Source organism: Neovison vison, chromosome 11 (genome assembly GCF_020171115.1).
Source record: "Neovison vison isolate M4711 chromosome 11, ASM_NN_V1, whole genome shotgun sequence".
In the NCBI taxonomy this organism is placed as follows: domain Eukaryota; kingdom Metazoa; phylum Chordata; class Mammalia; order Carnivora; family Mustelidae; genus Neogale; species Neogale vison.
The window spans coordinates 53,749,620-53,767,742 of NC_058101.1; positions in this window are offsets into that span (position 1 = coordinate 53,749,620).

Here is an 18,123-nt window from a genome sequence, read left to right on the forward strand (position 1 = left end):
AGATTAAAAAAATGACCATGCTAACATACTCACCCTTTCTATCTCTTATTCTTGCTCTAATAATACTAATAGTACTGAAAAGGAAAGCATGAATCAATATGTTTTTAGAAGATTAATTCAGGGTGCCTTGGTGGCTCAGTGGGCTAAGCCTTTGCTTTTGGCTCAGGTCATGATATCAGGGTCCTGGAATCGAGCTCCACGTTGGGCTCTCTGATCAGCAGGAGTCTGTTCCCTCCTCTCTCTCTCTGCCTGCCTCTCTGCCTACTTGTGAACTCTCTCTATCAAATAAATAAATTAAATATTTTTAAAAATAATAAAAAATAAAAGATTAATTCATCTATCAATGCCATGTAACTTTATTATAAATAATCTTATGAAGGAAATGTCAAGTAAAGTAGTGAAATGATCATGTGAAAATATAGAAAAATAAACATGATTGGGTGTTTCCACTCTTTGCTGGAAAAAGATGTGAAATAGTTGGCTTCTTGAGTTACCTATTTTCAGTGAAGTTTGGATAAAAATGGTCAGGGCTGTTAAGGGAAGAGTGGTCAATATAATGACTAGATCTGAAATGTTATCATATGCGGGAGTCCTGAAGACCCTAATTGTTTCTGTAAGTTTGTATTTCTTAGCCTGGAGAAACAAAGACTTAAGACTCAAAGATCCAATGACAATTGATTTGAATTGTGTAGAGTACCTTCAAATGGATGAGACATTCAAGACTTTTGTTTAAACCTAAAGGGAGAATCCTTAAGAAAATAACTCTGACAGTGGCTTTGGTATCACACGGAAGAAGTCAAACTCTAAACTCTGCCCTTCGCTAGATACGTTGTTTGAGACAAGTGACTAACCTTTCTGAACCTCATTTTTCTGATTTCACAAATGGGGATAGTAATAATAATTACCTCCTAAGAATAGTTTGAGGATTAAATAAAGCAAGACAAGTATAATGCTTAACAAAGTATTAGTAAAAGCTCAACCAATCAGTGTAAGACTGGACATTTATTACATGTATAGTTGCTTCTAATTTTTATTTTCTGAGCCTAAGAATTTAAAATCTGCAGAGACCAGAGCACAAACTTCTCAGATTAGCTAGCTATTATCTGTAAGGGAGTAAGGTTTGGATGGAATTGTGCTGAAAGCAGCCTATTCTCAAAATAGCAGAGTATGGCCAGAAAATGGTGGAGAATGGGAACCATATCCTGAATGGCAGGAATAACACTAAGGCAAGAGGAGAGGAGATAAATTTGAAGGAATATAAACTATGTATCAGAATCTTTGCTCACAATTTTGTCATCACATATTTTCACAGCAATCCTGCCAGTAGTGATGACTTTTTTTATTATTATTATTTTAAAAAGTAAGAAAGCTGAGGTTATATATCTGATGCAAAAGATATAAGGACCCATGAAACTTCTCCTATGCAAAGGAATAAGTTGAATCTGTCAAGTCCTGGGCAAGCCCAGAAAGCCACAAAATGTTTCTAAGAGGAGGCTTAGGTAAAGATGCCTGAGCTAGAAATAGTAGAAAGATAGCTCACAGATTTGGCAGGACAATTTCATGGTGAGGTATCAGAACACTAGGTATCCACATCAAAGCATCTGTATTCTGACTGAGAAAGACACCGTGCAGTAATGGAAAGATCTTGAAACTACAAACAAAATATCTGAATTTGAACTCTATTTGCTGTGTAACGTGTGAGAAAAAGTGAATGTCTCTGGGCCTGGTTTTCCCCATCTTAAAAAAAAAATCAATCAAACAAACAAGAAACCACAGAAGGGTAAATTTCGAATATACTTTTCAGCCTAAAAATTATATTGTTCTCTTTCTCCATTACCAAAACCCAGTCAAATGTGTAGCATTTGAATTATGTATTTTCTTACAAATGTGAGTGCTGTAGAATCTCAGACAATGGAAATATCATCCACAAACAGAAACATTTGCAATTCTCCTGTGGATGCACTTATAACTCTTTCAGTCTATAAATGGTGGTAATTTTATCTAATTATTTTATTTTTCTCTTGGTTGAATATTTTGGCAAAAACTTTTGAATTAAACAGAACTTGGACTGTTTTGGAATTAGAAGCAGGTGACACAATATTTTTACACCTCAAAATAATTTTGATAGGTATTTTGGCACAACTTGCTCAAGAAATTGGCTTTAACATTCGAGTAAGGAAATGTGTTCAATTGCTACCAGGAAAGTGTCCCACGGGGGTTATGTAAAATAAATCCATGCTTAACAATGTTCAAAGAGAAAATTACTGTAGAGTGTGCTTCTTTTAAATGCAAATGGAATTTTAAGTTGTACATTGGCACTTTCTATCCCAGTGGAATTACATAACTACATACTATTTTATAACTCCTCTTCTCTGCCACGTGTCCAGAGCACCCAGGCAACCAAATGGCTAGAATTATTCCTCTTTATTTTTCAACATATAAAGTATAGCAGTCTTTTTGTAGGAGATAAGGCAAATCACTATCGCAAAGCATTTTTAAAATCCATTCTAGGTTCTTGATGTTTAAATGTGAAAAGGGTTTAGACAATAAAATACCGTGATTGTTTACTAAAATGCACCCGTATGACTTGGGAAAAGAATTGCCACTGCTTTTCTTAGAAGCAGTTCCTCAACAATTTTTTATGTACATTTACACACACGTATGCATAGGTTCATACACACAATGTCATGTTAATTTTATAGCTACATACATAATTGATAACTTAAAAGCAAACTGAGCTAAAATGCATGATCTGTGACCCCCCAAAAAAAAAACCATTGGTGAACTAATTAATTACATGATAATATTTTATCTTAGGAGACACTTTTAACCTTAGGTGAACAAATATCTTCAATTTCCTTAGATATCCTCAAATTTTTAGTAGTTATTTTTATATTAATTATAACTCAACTGCAACTAGTCATTACATAATTTCTTTTCATGTAAATTTGCTAATATTTTATTAATTTACCAAAGACACCATTATAATTAATCAATGATGCAATATTATATTTTCCAGTTTGTAAAAACTTTGTGTTGGTACTGGAGATATAAAGTGCAACATTTTATTCTGACTTTGACATTTTGTTATTTGATATGGGGTTAAGGTGGAGGGCAGAAATTGGCCACATGGTGGTCATTCAGTAATTATTTCCTGAATGAAAGAAAACTGATAGATGAAACATAATCTTAGAATAATTAAGCACTAATATCATGAAGCAATAAGACAATAGAATTGAGACAAGGAAAACTCAGTGTATGCATCTTGAAAAGTAAAAATTTCTTCAAAGAGATGAGCCTTAAACTGCTATCTTTTAAGAAAGAGTGGAGTAGGATTTAGCCAAAAGAATGACAGTAGCTTAACCAGATATATATATATATTCTCACTCACTCACACTCACACACACACACACACAAACACCCCTAACATACACACAAACAAATTACCCTGGTATCTGGAATTCCTTAGATTCCTTCTCTCCTGGATTTTTAGACTTGGCCTTTTACACTAACATTGATTTTTATGGCAGATGAATCTTTCAGAGCCTCAAATAGTAGAGAGGAAAGAAATCTTTTGTGAAACGAATTTTAGCCAAAACTTTACTTTTCTTTATAACCTGTGCACATCACTTAGATTCCCTGAATTCAAACTATCTTTAAAGCAGAGACAGAAAATCCTTATATTCTACATGTTTTTGAGGATCAAGTGGAATATGTCCATGAAGGAGTTTGTATAAATGCTAAAGTAGGAAGAAGAACAAAATACAGTACTTATCACCCCAACATGTAGAATCCTTCTGAGTTAATTCACTGATTAAGCAGTGATATTAGATAAAGCAGTGATTTAATATCTAATTAGATAAATTAGATATTAAAATTCCATTTGCATTAAAACAGTTCAGGTCTGTTACTTTATTCTTTGACATGTTCTCTTTGTTTTATGTAGAATTAAGTCAGCTCTACAGCATGTAAAAAAACAAAAAACAAAACCAAGGTGTCAATTAAAAGAGAAAATGAAAGATAAACAAGATGAGTTCATAAAATCACATATCAAGTGGCTATTTCCACAGGCACAATAAAGATTTTTGTCCTGACTTAGATTCACCTCCTCTATAATTCACCACTGAAAACTGTCACATTTTACAACTCATCCTATATTGAATGTCTTCGGTGGTAGAAATCATCACCACTTGAAGGTGGATTTGACTTTTGCAAACTGCTTTGCGTCAGAGTGAATCCTTGAAAAAGAGTGGAGTGGTTAAACTGAACAATAATATTTTTCATTAAAAATAAACTTAAAATTATATATATGTTGGTTTAAGAGTAACTTAGAAGGAGATTTGAAATCATTTTGGGAAACAAGTATGACTGAACTAATTGCATTACTTTCACGGTTGTGAATATAGAACATCTTTGGATACAGAAAAAAGGTCAAGATTCTTTTTCGGGGTGCGTGGATGGCTCAGTCAGTTAAGTGTCTGACTTCAGCACAGGTCATGATCCCAGGGTCCTGGGATCAAGCCCATGTCAGGCTCCCTCTGATGAGGGAGCCTGCTTCTCTGTCTGTCCCTTCCCCTATCCATGCTCTCTCTCTCTCAAATAAATAAAAATCCTTTTAAAAAAAGATTGTTTTTCAAAATCAAGCCTAATACATTCCATCATACCTATCCGCTGCATCATATGATGAACCCAACTGAATACAAGTGTGTACGAAGTCACCAAGATGAGACAAAGTTGATACAGGCGCAGATTCTTGGTCTCACACTTCATCTGGTTTCTTCTGAATTTACTCAAATAATAAACTCAAATAATACATGTCTATTGACAGTAAGGACCCCAAGGATGTGATATTAAGGGAGATGAAAGACAAGAAACAGCCAGCATTAGCCATTTGGTCTCATGGAATGATACAAATCAGTTTAGACGACCTCTGTTTACAATAAATCTTTAAACTAGTTACTCTCTGCCTGCTCCAGACTCCATTCTCAGACATTCAGCCTACAGAGCAGACTCTGCCTGGATGCCGTCACCTTGGATTATGCAATTGGATTTTCTTCTGTCTCCTTGGTCAGACTTTTCTAACCATTATCACTTCCATGTTCCATCCCACTTTATCTGTTTATCACATGTGAGCTGATTCTCTTCCAGACTCTTCCATGCCAGCCTCTGGCCTGTCTCGAGACAGTCCTCTAGGAGGATCTGGACATTCTCTAAAGGATGATTTCAATTTTTCAGACTACTCATTTACAGTGTGGCTACAATTTTGGCCTGTATATCTACCCTCCTGTCTTTCAGGATTAAGACTTTATCCCAGCATAGATCACATCTGCACAAATCCAGCACCTTCCTGTCTCATCTATTCCTCTCAGTGATTTGAACCCTACTAAATATTTCCCCTACCACTCCTGACATCCACAACGTCTTATCATGTTATATGTTAGGTAGCTAAGAAAGAGCTAAATTATGTACTAAATTCCTACAGAGGTTTATAAAGGCTTCACAGTCTTTATAAATTACCCTAAGATAAATGAGAGCAAGCATCTTATAATTAAGGATGTCTGCCACGCATTCTGGGTACTGTACTAGGCATCCTACATATTCAGTCACTTAATCCTCAAAATGACCCTGAAAATTTACAGATTCAATAATTATTTGTGGAGTGAATGAATGTTAATTCGCAGTATTTAGAGTCTTCTTGTCATGTCACCTACCTGTCACTCTACATTAAATGGGAGATTTAGGAGCAAGATTCCAGGAGAAAGAATGAGCCTGGCAGGACCATAAAATATAGGATTGACCTCACTCAGGCCAGGAAATTCAGTGGCAGGCACAAAAATCAAATGGCAGCACAATTTCTGCTATATGCCAGTACTTTAAGAGGGGATAATGTCCAATAAGGAGAAAAGAGAAGGTGAATTCAGGGAAGGCTGTCACCTTTTGGTGAAAGAGTACCCAGGACATATCCTAAACTCACTAGACACAGTTCTAGAAGCAACCTGGTTCATGTTATACACCTTTAACTATAGGTGGTATAGTTCACTTCTGCGTGATGCTTTCCCTACAGAAGATAGAATCAAAGGGTTCTTCTACCAGCATGGGGACAGTTTTGGGTTTCTTCCCTCCAAGACAGACCAGAAAGCTGTCCTAAGAAAATAAGGTATCCCTAAATATTCCACCTTTGCTTATCACCTATTATAGGTGTGTTTCTCCTGAGATGATCTACATTCAAATCATTTTGCATGGGAATAATTTTTCACTTATTTTATTAGCAGCAAAACATGTCCATTATTTGTCTTATTTAATTATATATGGAATGCATTGGGTTGATGGCCTCAAGAAGAATTTAAGAGTTCAGAAGAAGGGAAGGGGTAAATCAAGTTCATTGCACACCTCCTACCTGAGATCACAAGCTAAATACCTTAAATTAAATATCGGCCTGTAAGGCTATTATTACTTCTACTTTATAAGTAAGGATACTAAGTTTTTACAAGCATAAGAAAATCCCCCAAAGTCACATATTTAGTAATCAGTAGATTATATGTTTTAGAGCCATGTTTTTAATACTTGAATGATATGCTTGGTAGTTTTTAAAAGGAAAATGAAAATCTAGACTCTCCACACTCCAGGCACCCAATATTTCAGAAATAAATACTGCAATCATATTTAAATACTGTGATTTAATTTTTTGTGCCAATGTAATTATAAATACAAATGTACATTTTGATACCAAAGTCTTGAGATCTCTAATTTTGATATTGTCATTCAAATGGCATAAACTATTCTCATATTGTTTTAAATATTACCATGGAAGTAAAAGTAGATTTTTAAAAATCTTATGAAACACATAGGGTCTATAAAATTTGTTCCAGTTTTTATAAGAAATGGTTATTTTGACTGGGGTTGGAATTCTGCTCACCATTGGACTTGATGATTATGAGGTCCCCCTCCAAGCATAAGATTTGGTGTTTCTAAATCATTTAATTAGTTCTTAATTTGTACTTACTCCAATTTCAGAACATTTCCTCTAGTTCTAGTAATTTTCTTACCGCTGTACAGAGCCAGTCTCTGGAAATTCAATCAATACAGTAAGGTGAAATTTTATATTTGAAAAATTTACTGTGGAATGCTTGAAATTCTCAGTGTGAGGCTCTGAGTCTGGTTTCTCCTCTCTCAAGTGAAAGTTAAGTAGTAATTACTCTTCTGTAGTTACTTTTGACACTAACATTTTGCATGTCCTTCCCAATTGACATGTTTAGTGGGGAAGGCATCTTTCCCTTGAGTGCAGAATTAAAGGGATCATCATAAATAGGATCACAAGTTGAACAGAAGCCAAACAGCGATTGGTGATCATAGCCATGATAATGGAAGTCAAAGACTGACATGGTTCATGTCACTGCAGGGGATTACCAAGCAGTTCAAAGCATGCAGTTGCATGGAATGCTGTCTGTGGACTTCTCTCAAGAAAAACAAGCCCTACCAGGAGAGGGAAGGTGGATTTTAGAGCTATGAATCCCCAAGAACTAAGGAAATGGGAAAGAGAACATGACAAGTATTCATTTAATACTTATTAGTATGCTGCTTAAATTTATATTCTATTTAATCTTTGGAACAGTCTTATGAAGTAGGTATCCCATGTTACAGATGGGGAAACAGAGGCTCCAGGAATTCCACAATTAATCAGTGATGAGACCAGATATGTAATCCAAGTTTCTCTGTCATTAAAATCCAGTCTCTTGGGGCGCCTGGGTGGCTCAGTGGGTTAAAACCTCTGCCTTCGGCTCAGGTCGTGATCCCAGCGTCCTGGAATCGAGCCCCACATCGGGCTCTCTGCTCGGTGGGGGACCTGCTTTCTCCTCTCTCTCTCTGCCTGCCTCTCTGCCTACTTGTGATCTCTGTCTGTCAAATAAATAAAATCTTTAAAAAAAAAAAATCCAGTCTCTTTCTCATATGTCTTATTCCCTTCCTACTGATGGAAATGGTTGTTGGTATAGAGGATTCATTCAGGACATGGTAGGTAGTAATTCTAAACTCAGGCTTTTTTTCTCCCCTGAATTGCTTTGAAATTGGTATCAGTCCTAGGTTTTTTCTGTGTTCATGTCCTTTTTGGTAAGTAGTGGATGGTAGCACCACCCTGCAGCATGTTCCTGGTCCTGGATTCAGTGTGCGAATGAACAACTTTCATGAAATTTCTTCAAAAAGGTATATGAATGAATTAAATGTTTATTTGTGATACCTAATCATAGTCAGTATTTTATGTTGAAGAAAAGAGAAATATATGAAGTTAGCCTGATCCAATGAAAAGTTCTTGGTAGAAATGCCAATTTTAGTTTCAGCTCTTTCCCTAACTAGTATGCAGTGTTGTCTGTTCTGTTTCCCCATGTGAAAACAAAGAGAGGAGGTATTCTCTTATCCCCTGTATATAACTGTAGTTCTAAGACAGTTCTATAATCTCTGGAAGGTGAAAATGTTTTTCTTATATGATTAGTCATTAGGAAGAGAGGAGACTAACGTAGCACACACACATTGCCTTCAGAATGACATAGGACTGTTGATGCATGACAAATTCCATCAAGTAATAACCATATTTCTTCATTGGTGGTTGTGTGTGACTTGGTCACAATCTTTGAGCCACCAACAATGATCCCTTAACCCTTTCTCCATTAACTAGCTTCCTAACGGAAGAACATAAGTGGTGATTAAAAGTGAAAAAAGTAGAGCCAGAGAGTGAAACTTTGTCTCCAATTCACCTTTTTCCCCAATACCACCAAATCTTACAAGATACCATGTCTGCACAGCTACAATATGAGTAACAACAATGAGGCTGATAATCAGAGCTGTAATCAACTGAGCCTGGAGTACCAAGTTTTTACATGACTAAATAACTTGAGACTCATGGGATTTACTTACTAAGTTCTCATCCCCCCCTCCCCATTTTCTTAATAATAAGGAACGTTTGGCATCACTAGGTCACTTATTCAGTGTTCAAATAGTTGATAAGAGAGAGAACCAGGAATATAGATCTTTATAACTTGAAAGCTCACTTTGTGAATCCTTGAAGTCCATGAATCCCCAGATTCTGTTACCCACATGGGTACTGTCCCAGAGTTTTAGTTTTGCCCTTTATAACATTCATAAATTAATATTTTTAAATCTACTCTTAACTGTCCCGAATACATGTGTGTATACACACACACATATACAAACACATATATACACACACATACACATGTATGTGTATATATATATGCACACACACACACATATATGTGTGTGTGTATGTATATGTATATATACCAAATCATTTTATAGACAATAACCAATCATTACAACAGTTCTTCAAGATCATTAAAGTTATCTTATGCAGGAAGGAACAGAGGCACAATTACTTATGTCCCCTCGTGTTCTCATGATTTATAAGGAGCAGAGATAAGCTTAGAACACAGGTATGTTAAATCTCTTGCACATCCCATGGCTTCTCACCACCTCATGACAGACTCATTAGTTAACCACACAGTGACTGTTTAACAGCTACCATGCCAGGCAATTTTTAAGACTTGTCTGAGTCGGGGGCACCTGGGTGGCTCAGTGGGTTAAGCCTCTGCCTTCAGCTCAGGTCATGATCTCAGGGACCAGAGATAGAGTCCTGTATTGAGCTCTCTGCTCAGCAGGGAGCCTGCTTCCCTATCTCTCTGCCTGCCTCTCTGCCTACTTGTGATATCTCTCTCTCTCTCTCTCTCTCTGTCAAATAAATAAATAAATAAAACTTTTAATAAAAGGAGGACATACATTGCATGGAGCACTGGGTGGGCATAAACAATGGTTTTTGAAACACTGAAAAAATAAAATTAAATTTTAAAAAAATCTTAAAAAAAAAAAAAAAAAGACTTGTCTGAGTTGAACTAAATGCCGAGTTGCCAAATATGGTAAGTAAAATACGCCAGTTAAGATAATTCATTAAATGACCCCTTGGATTTTTGGTTTCTCATCTAACTCATATTATTTACTACTTGAACAATAAATATAGATACTGGAGAATGAGCCATATGAGGAATTTAAGCTCGCTGACCACTCCTTGCTCCACGGCAGGCCAAACCACCTTCAGATCACTGTGCCTAAAAATGTAGCTCTACTGTTTGTGAGGAGACATTTTTTTTTTTTTTAAGATTTTATTTATTTATTTGTCAGAGAGAGAGGGAGAGAGAGCGAGCACAGGCAGACAGAGTGGCAGGCAGAGGCAGAAGCAGGCTCCCTGCCAAGCAAGGAGCCCGATGTGGGACTCAATCCCAGGATGCTGGGATCATGACCTGAGCCGAAGGCAGCTGCTTAACCAACTGAGCCACCCAGGTGTCCCTGTGAGGAGACATTTTTGACTGAGAATCAAGAGCCCTGGATTCTGTCACTGGATCTGCTGTGAAACAACAAAGTGACCTTAGCAAGTTATTTGCCTTCTCTAAACTTTAGTTGCCTTGTCTGTGGGATGAAAGTTTTGAAATAGATAATCTTTAAGTGCCCTTCTACTTCTGAAGCTCTACAAACATTCTTCCTTCCAGCTCTCTCCCATAATGCTGCTGCCATTCCAAAATTGTTACCAGAAGAGAGAGGAGAAAACAATAGCAAATAATTCCACTGTGTGGTTACCTCTGAGCTCCTAATGAAAATCACAGTGACTTCCTCACAAAGGAGCTGCCTTCCCAGTATTTGGTTTCTTGAAGGAAAGAATTCAAGATTTACATAAATAGTTCCTTTCCCTTGGTTACTTATTCACAACAAGTACTCAGGTTGCAAGACTCCATTGTTTTTCTCAGGTCTTCTCCCTTGTCTTCCATTCCCTTTTTGGTGACTGGTCACTTGGTGTCAGCATTCACTTGGTCCCCACTGCCCTACCATCATCCTCCACAGTATCACCATCACCCATACTCTTCATAATGAAGCCCTTATGTTCACTGTCAAACAAATTCCTGATGTCTTTGGGGTCCATTTGTGTCACCTGTGCTCCAGATAAGCTGACTGGCTGATGTAATCTCCCACCTGCAACACCATGATAGCTTTTCCTACACTTACCATGAGAACTCATGCTCCCACAGCATGTACCTCAGTAACTATAGGAAATGATTTATGCCTGGAAACATGAAGATGACAAACTTTCTGTCATTTCATGGAAAATAGGAGCACTGAGTGTGAGGTACTTTTTTCCTAGATACAGAATTTATCCCAAGGATTTATTATCTTCCCTCCCCACTCACTTCCTTCCAAAGACATTCACTGAGCACCTACTACGTGCCAGACATGGTGTTAGAGAATGTCTCTGTCCGCACAGGTTTAACAGTGTAGTCTGTCCCTACTACAGCAGGGATGACATTCTGCTATAAGTATATAGTTTTTATATGTTTCTCTGATAGATTTATGAGGTTCTAAAAGGCAAGATCTTTGTCTAAATCATGTTTGATTGCAATGGTTATAGGCAGTTGCTGACTTTATACAGGAGATGTTTAATAAATATTTATAACTGTAATAAAACATTGGTTTGTCTACATGTATACAAGTATGCATGTATACATACAACCTCCAATGCTTTTTCATTTGATTTGAAATAAGACACAAATGCCTTGCCACAGTCACAGTCTTCTTGGGTCACCATTCTCTCTCTCCTTTTGTTACTTTCACTCACTCTCACCTACAGTGATCCAATCTCCCTGACTTTCTCTTTGTTCCTTAAGTAGTTCAAATTCATATGAACCTTAGGACCTTTGTGTATGTTATATCATCTGTGTATATGCTTTTGCCCTGGATAAAGACATAGTGAGCTCTTCCATATATTCTGCTCTCAATTCAAAGGGCCTTCAGCAAGCACTTGGCCTCACTGAATAATCATCTATCTCACTATTCTGGTGTATTTTCTTCAGAATAATTATCATTTTGAAGGGGTTCCTTGTGACTCTTGATCTTGGCATTGTGAGTTCAAGTCCCATGTTGGGTGTGAAGATTACCTAAAAATAAAACCTAAAAAAAAAAAAAAAAAAAAGAAAGAAAGAACACTTATCATTATGTACAATAATTTATATTTCTCTAACTCGGCAAATTACAAATTCTTTGTATATTTATTCTAAATTATATACCTCAAAAATTAGACTCATTAGTTTCTTCAGATCCATTAAGTTCTAACATCCTATCACCTCTTAGCAAAGAAAGAAAAGAAAAGAAACAGGATGATGCTCAATTTCTAACTTTTCAGCCAACATTTTCTGTACACTTACTAGGTGAGACTATAATAGTTCTTGTGGTGAATTAGAGATGACTTAGTCCCTTTATTTACAGCAGAAAGTAATTTGTTTGTTTGAAATATCACTTGATCTAGTACTAAGCTTTTTCTAATCACTCCCTTAAGAATATAGCACTCATTCTTCAGAATTTTCATAGTAATTTATTCTTGTTGCTCTTGGAATTATTAATTTTATTTTATACATGTGTTTTTCTTTTTCTTTATTTTTTTATTTTTTCCTCTTTCTTTCTTTCTTTTCTTTTTTTTTTTTTAGACACACAATGCATACAACAAAAGAGAGTCAATCTTCTTCATTAAAAATATAATAAAGGTATGCCTGGGTGGCACAGTTGGTTGAGGGTCTGACTCTTGATTTTAGCTCAGGTCATGATCTCAGGGTCCTGGGATAGAGCTTCACCTCTGGCTCCATGCTCAGTAGGGAGTCTGTGACAGATTCTTTCTTCACATCCCTCTGCCTCTCCTCCAGCTCTACCAGCTCCTTCTCTCTCTCTCTCTCTCTCTCTCTCTCTCTCAAATAAATAAATAAATAAATCTTTAAAAAATTTAAAAATAAAATATAATAAGATGTTCTGAATTCATAGAGGTAAGAATCTTGTTTGGCCTGTAATACCCATGAAGATGAGTGGAAAAAGAAGCCCTATAAACTAGAACTTAGTTTACACCAATATTTCAACAGGTGTTTCTAAAATTGATCTAAATAGAAAGATTTTTGTTTCAAGTAAAATTTAGGAGGCTGGGGTTTGTGAGCTGTTTGGAGAAGAATATCATACAAATCATGGTTCATTCAAAATTAATTTTGCTGTATATCTTTCTGAGTGCCTACCTTGGAAATACAAATATACTTCTTCCCTCTATAGAGCTTTTTAGGAGAGGAAGATATTAATCATGTGAATAAATATGCAAGTTCAAAATGGTGAAACTTAACATGAGTGCATAGAACTGTGGACCTTATGTAGCCTAGGGGTCAAGGATGGCTTTGCTAAAGAAACAAAAGTTCAAATTGGTCAAGTTGCTTTACTAATACAATTTTCTTTCCAAGCCTGACCATTAGGCTTTTCCTTGAATGCATGCCAATGATAATAGTATCACTTTTACCTATAGGAGACTGAGCAGAAAATATAGTTTGGACAATCTACAAGGAAAAAAAGGGAACTTTCCAAGCAGTTTACATGAAAGCAGCAAAGTATTAAAGTCATCCAAGTACATTTGCATTTTACATCATTGAAAGGAAGACTGTGACATTCTGGATGACTGTGTTCAGAACACTGTGCTTTCCAGATTGAGTCCAGAATAAGGGGGTATGCCCTGGCTCCTTCCTGGAATGGGTGGATAATGTTACAGATATGGGTCAGAGGTTAAAATTCCTCTAGAGCCTTGAACATCTGTTTGCAAGAATAAAAGAAAAGTGAAAGTATGATAGGTTCTTATCTATTTGTTATCTGTTCTCCATTTATCAGAGCACAACTGTAAGACAGCAATAGCTAGCTTATGGAGAGTAAGAACAAATGTCCCAGCTCTGTGAAGAGTGGTTCCAGGACAGACTTGCCAGATAAAATAGAGTGCCCAGTTACATTTGAAGTTCAAATATACAATTAATAGATTTTTTTTTTTTTTGGTATAACTATGTCCCATGAAAAATGCAGACTTTGTATATAGTAAAAATGTCTTTTTTTTTTTTTGGCTTTTCTAAAATTCAAATTTAACTGGGTATTCCCTATTTATATTTGCTAAATCTGGCATCTCTTCCAGGATTAGTCCTGTTGGGCTGAAAAAAATTACCCAGAGTGGCCCCAACAAGCACTGTTCTGTCTGTTCATTTAAAAAATACTTTTTGGATGATTAAAGCTTTACTTAGCACAAATCAGCTGCTTGAAATCTTCTTTGTTAGGTAATGCAGGAATTATATCTCTATCACAAAGAAGATGTGCTTGAACGGACAAATAAATCCTTCTGCAATGTCAGTGAGTCTCTCTTTCCCTCCTATTCTCTCTCTCTCTCTCTCTCTATCACCAGCTGAGCATTTGGAAAATGAAGTGGAGGAAGAACGTGAAGAATGGGATTAAATGTCTATTTGAGAAAATCACTTGACAACATGGGTAACATTTGAGGTGACTTATTTTCCCCCAATGAATGAACTTTAGAGATAATCTGATGATGACAGGAAGAGTAGTTGCAGTGATACTAAAAGTCTCTACTTGTCACTATTTCTACAATATTGTTAGAAAGTGTTTGTCTCTTAGAGAAAGAAAAAGAAACATAAATTGCTATTCACTAGTATGGCTCATATACTGGCAAAAATATGTCCATTTGCCCAGTGGAAAACAACAATTCAATCAGAATTAATTTAACTATTTATTAAGCACACAAAAATGTAAATTATGTAAGTGATTTCAGGGAATGTGGGTTCTTCAAAAGAAAATGTTAAGTGACGGACAGTGAGAATGACAACATAAACAAATGGCATTCATGCTCAAACATTTTCAGCAAAATGCAAGCTCTGAAAACATTGTTTTAATAATCTGCAAGATATTAAAATAAACTGAACTATGTCACACTTGAGCAAGGATTGATCTGTTTTTCTTCAAGTCAGAGCTAATAGCCTTAAACTTTTGAATAGTGTTGTCACTTAATCTTATGGATTTAATTGTCTTCTCCATGTGCACAAGACACAGCTCTAAGAGTCTGACCCTTGAGATGGCAAAATCAGTTCACTTCCATTCATGATATATATCCTTTTCTTTCTCTTGAGCAAATAGTCTTAAATCTTAAAGGATCTTTTGAACATCTCAATTCAAATCAAATCAAATCAAACCTCTATAGAGTTTTGCCTTCTACATCAAGTATTCCAGAATCAGTTAGGAGATTTTACTTAATTCCCAAGGTGATACAAGACCATGACTGTGGAAAATATCAGTTACTTCAGCTTTCATATTTCATTTCTAGAAGGAAATGAAATTCCTTGCAACCAACAACAACAACAACAAAAATCACTCCCAACTATCCACTGGCAAAAATGAAAATAAAAGACTCCCTTCCTTTATTAAATTTTTAAAAAATATTTTATTTACTTATTTGAGAGAGAGAGAGAGAGAGAGAGAGCACAAGCAGGGTGGAGGGACAAAGGGAGGGGGAGAAGCAGATGCCCCATTGAGCAGGGAACCCAGTGCAGAGCTCAATCCCAAGACCCAGTGCAGAGCTCAATGATCAAGACTGAGCCTAAGGCAAAGTCTTAACCGACTGAGCCACTCAGACACCCCAGACTCCCTTCCTTTTTAATGTTATATAATTTTTTTGACTGAAAAGAGATTCCATGAGCAAAATATGATATAGACATATATATACACACTGCTATACATATATTCCCACACTATATTGATATTATACATACATATATACATACATATATTAAAGGATAAGGATGGAAAGATTTCATTTCACTACTTGTATGAGGGTGCCTACGTATCTGTTGTATATAAACACACACTAGCCAATACTAGAAAGCCACAAAAGTCTATCACCAGGCCAAATGTGGGCAGTGTTACTTTTTTAAAGCTCTAGCTTTCTGCTACACAAATGGAAAATAGTGTTCAAAGTTTGCAAATATATATTTATCTCCACATGAAACATACTTTCTCCTAAGTAATAGTCATGTTATAAGAAATGGATCCCAAGACAGTACCTTATATTTGACAAAAATAAATCAACTAGAGAAATTCCAAAGTTCATGAGTTAAAAAGGGAAGGGGATTTGGAGAAAGCATCAAGACTAGATAAGTGCTAAAAATACCGAGGTTAACTGAATAAACATTATGAAAACAAAATTTAGCCAAGGGAATAGAAGGGAAGTAGCAAAAATACTTCAAAGCATGCCTTATTTTCATGAAAAACAATGATATGATTAGCATCAGTTTTCTACTCTAGAGATTTTTTTTTTTTTCAGAATTCTTTTGTACATTATTCATATTCTAAACAAAAAGGGCTAAACTGGCTTTAAGCTGCTTGGTAATTGTGTGGCAACCATGTTGTTTTGACGCTGCTTTCATGTTCATTTCAATAAAGTTGCCTAAAAGGAGCACGAGTAGCCAATGCCCAAAAGAAACACAAATAAAACATACAGACATGAATAACTGCCCATGCTTCCTGGCAATCAGATGCAGGAATTAAAACAATGAAATACTATTTTTTACACACCAAATTGATGGGGATTTTAAAAAATTGCTAAAACTTGCTGAGTGTGTGTTATAACAGTTTAATAAGCTCTCAGTAGAAATAAAAATAGGAACATATTTTTTGGAAAATGATTTGGCATGTATACAAAGAATCCTAAAACAAAGACTGTAATAAGAGACAGAGAAGTGCAGTATAGAATAATAAAATATTCACATCCTGTGATTCAGTATGTTCATCTCTAGGAATCCACCTGAAAGAAATAATCATAAAAACACCTGAAATGTATGTATGAAATTGTTACCACATTTATTACAAAATATAATGGAAATAAACCTAAGTATTCATCAATACGGGAAAGTTTAAATAAATTTGTTAAGTGATACAATAGTGCATTATGTAGTTTTTCAATGAATACCTATAGCCAATGGTACATGAGTACAAATTAATGTTAAGTTTAAAAGAGACAAAAAGATCTTAAGTTTTATATTCAATGTTATTTCAATTTTGAGACATATGGGTGTGCATGTAATATATCTATGTTTGTGTTTATGTGCCTATACATCAGCTTTTTTCACATTCATAGTTAATGCATCAAGAAAACACTGGAAAAAATGTACTAAATAAAAATAATTCTATCTCTGGATTGGGAACAGCATGTATATTTTAATAACATTTTGTTTTCCATATTTTTCAAAATTTTCTACATTGGCAATACAATAATTCATGATAAAATATATTTTAAATGGGTCTGACTAACAGATTGATGTTATAATTTCATGTGAGGTAATCTATTTAATCTGCCAAATTAAGACAAAACTTTGATATATGTAAATGATAAGTCAGCTGGGATGTGGAACTGTTTAATTAAATAAATGAATGGGGTTCCATTCTTCTCTATCTTCTGCTACAAAAAAATAGATGTTGATGATTAATAATTTTCCTCATAATTTTATAAGGATTTGAGTTCAGTATTCGTTTCCGTAATTTAACAACTATTAACATAATTACATAAAATATACAATTGAGTTGTGAAATTGTCTCATTTTAAAATAAAATCTCATCCTTTTGGAGTTAAGCTTGAAATACATATTTCATAAAGTTTAGGTGTTATAATTTGTAACATGACTGTTAAACATTGAAAATATGAAAACCGTAAGTTGTTCTATAATTTACATAGAATATAAATCATGCATTATAACCTTGTTATCTACATTAAAAACAATATGTTGATTTTTTCCCATTTTCTTTTTTCTTGAATCTCATTAATTTTAGACTTTTAAGGATAATAAAAAATGAAATCTGTTTCCTCTGTAGTATATTACAGTTTTATTTCCACAAATAACTGATTCAGTCTAAAACAGCAATTAAGACAACTATAAAACAAAATGATTAGCTTTAATTGACTTTCCTGACCTAATGAAATCAAAAGAGCCAAATATTTCCTCTGGATATTAAGAGCCCAACATTTTCAATTTGTTTTTTCCTGTTAAGTAATTTGATTCCCATCTGCAGGTCAAACCATTTCTAAGTTACTTTCAACTTTTCTTGATGCTATCGCTGTCTCAAAATTGAGTATTTACATTAAGTAGTTTAAATCTGTGATTTAAATGTATGTACAACAAAATGGCTAAAATCTCAGTTCATACTCAGAATGACATTGATTTGAACTTTGAA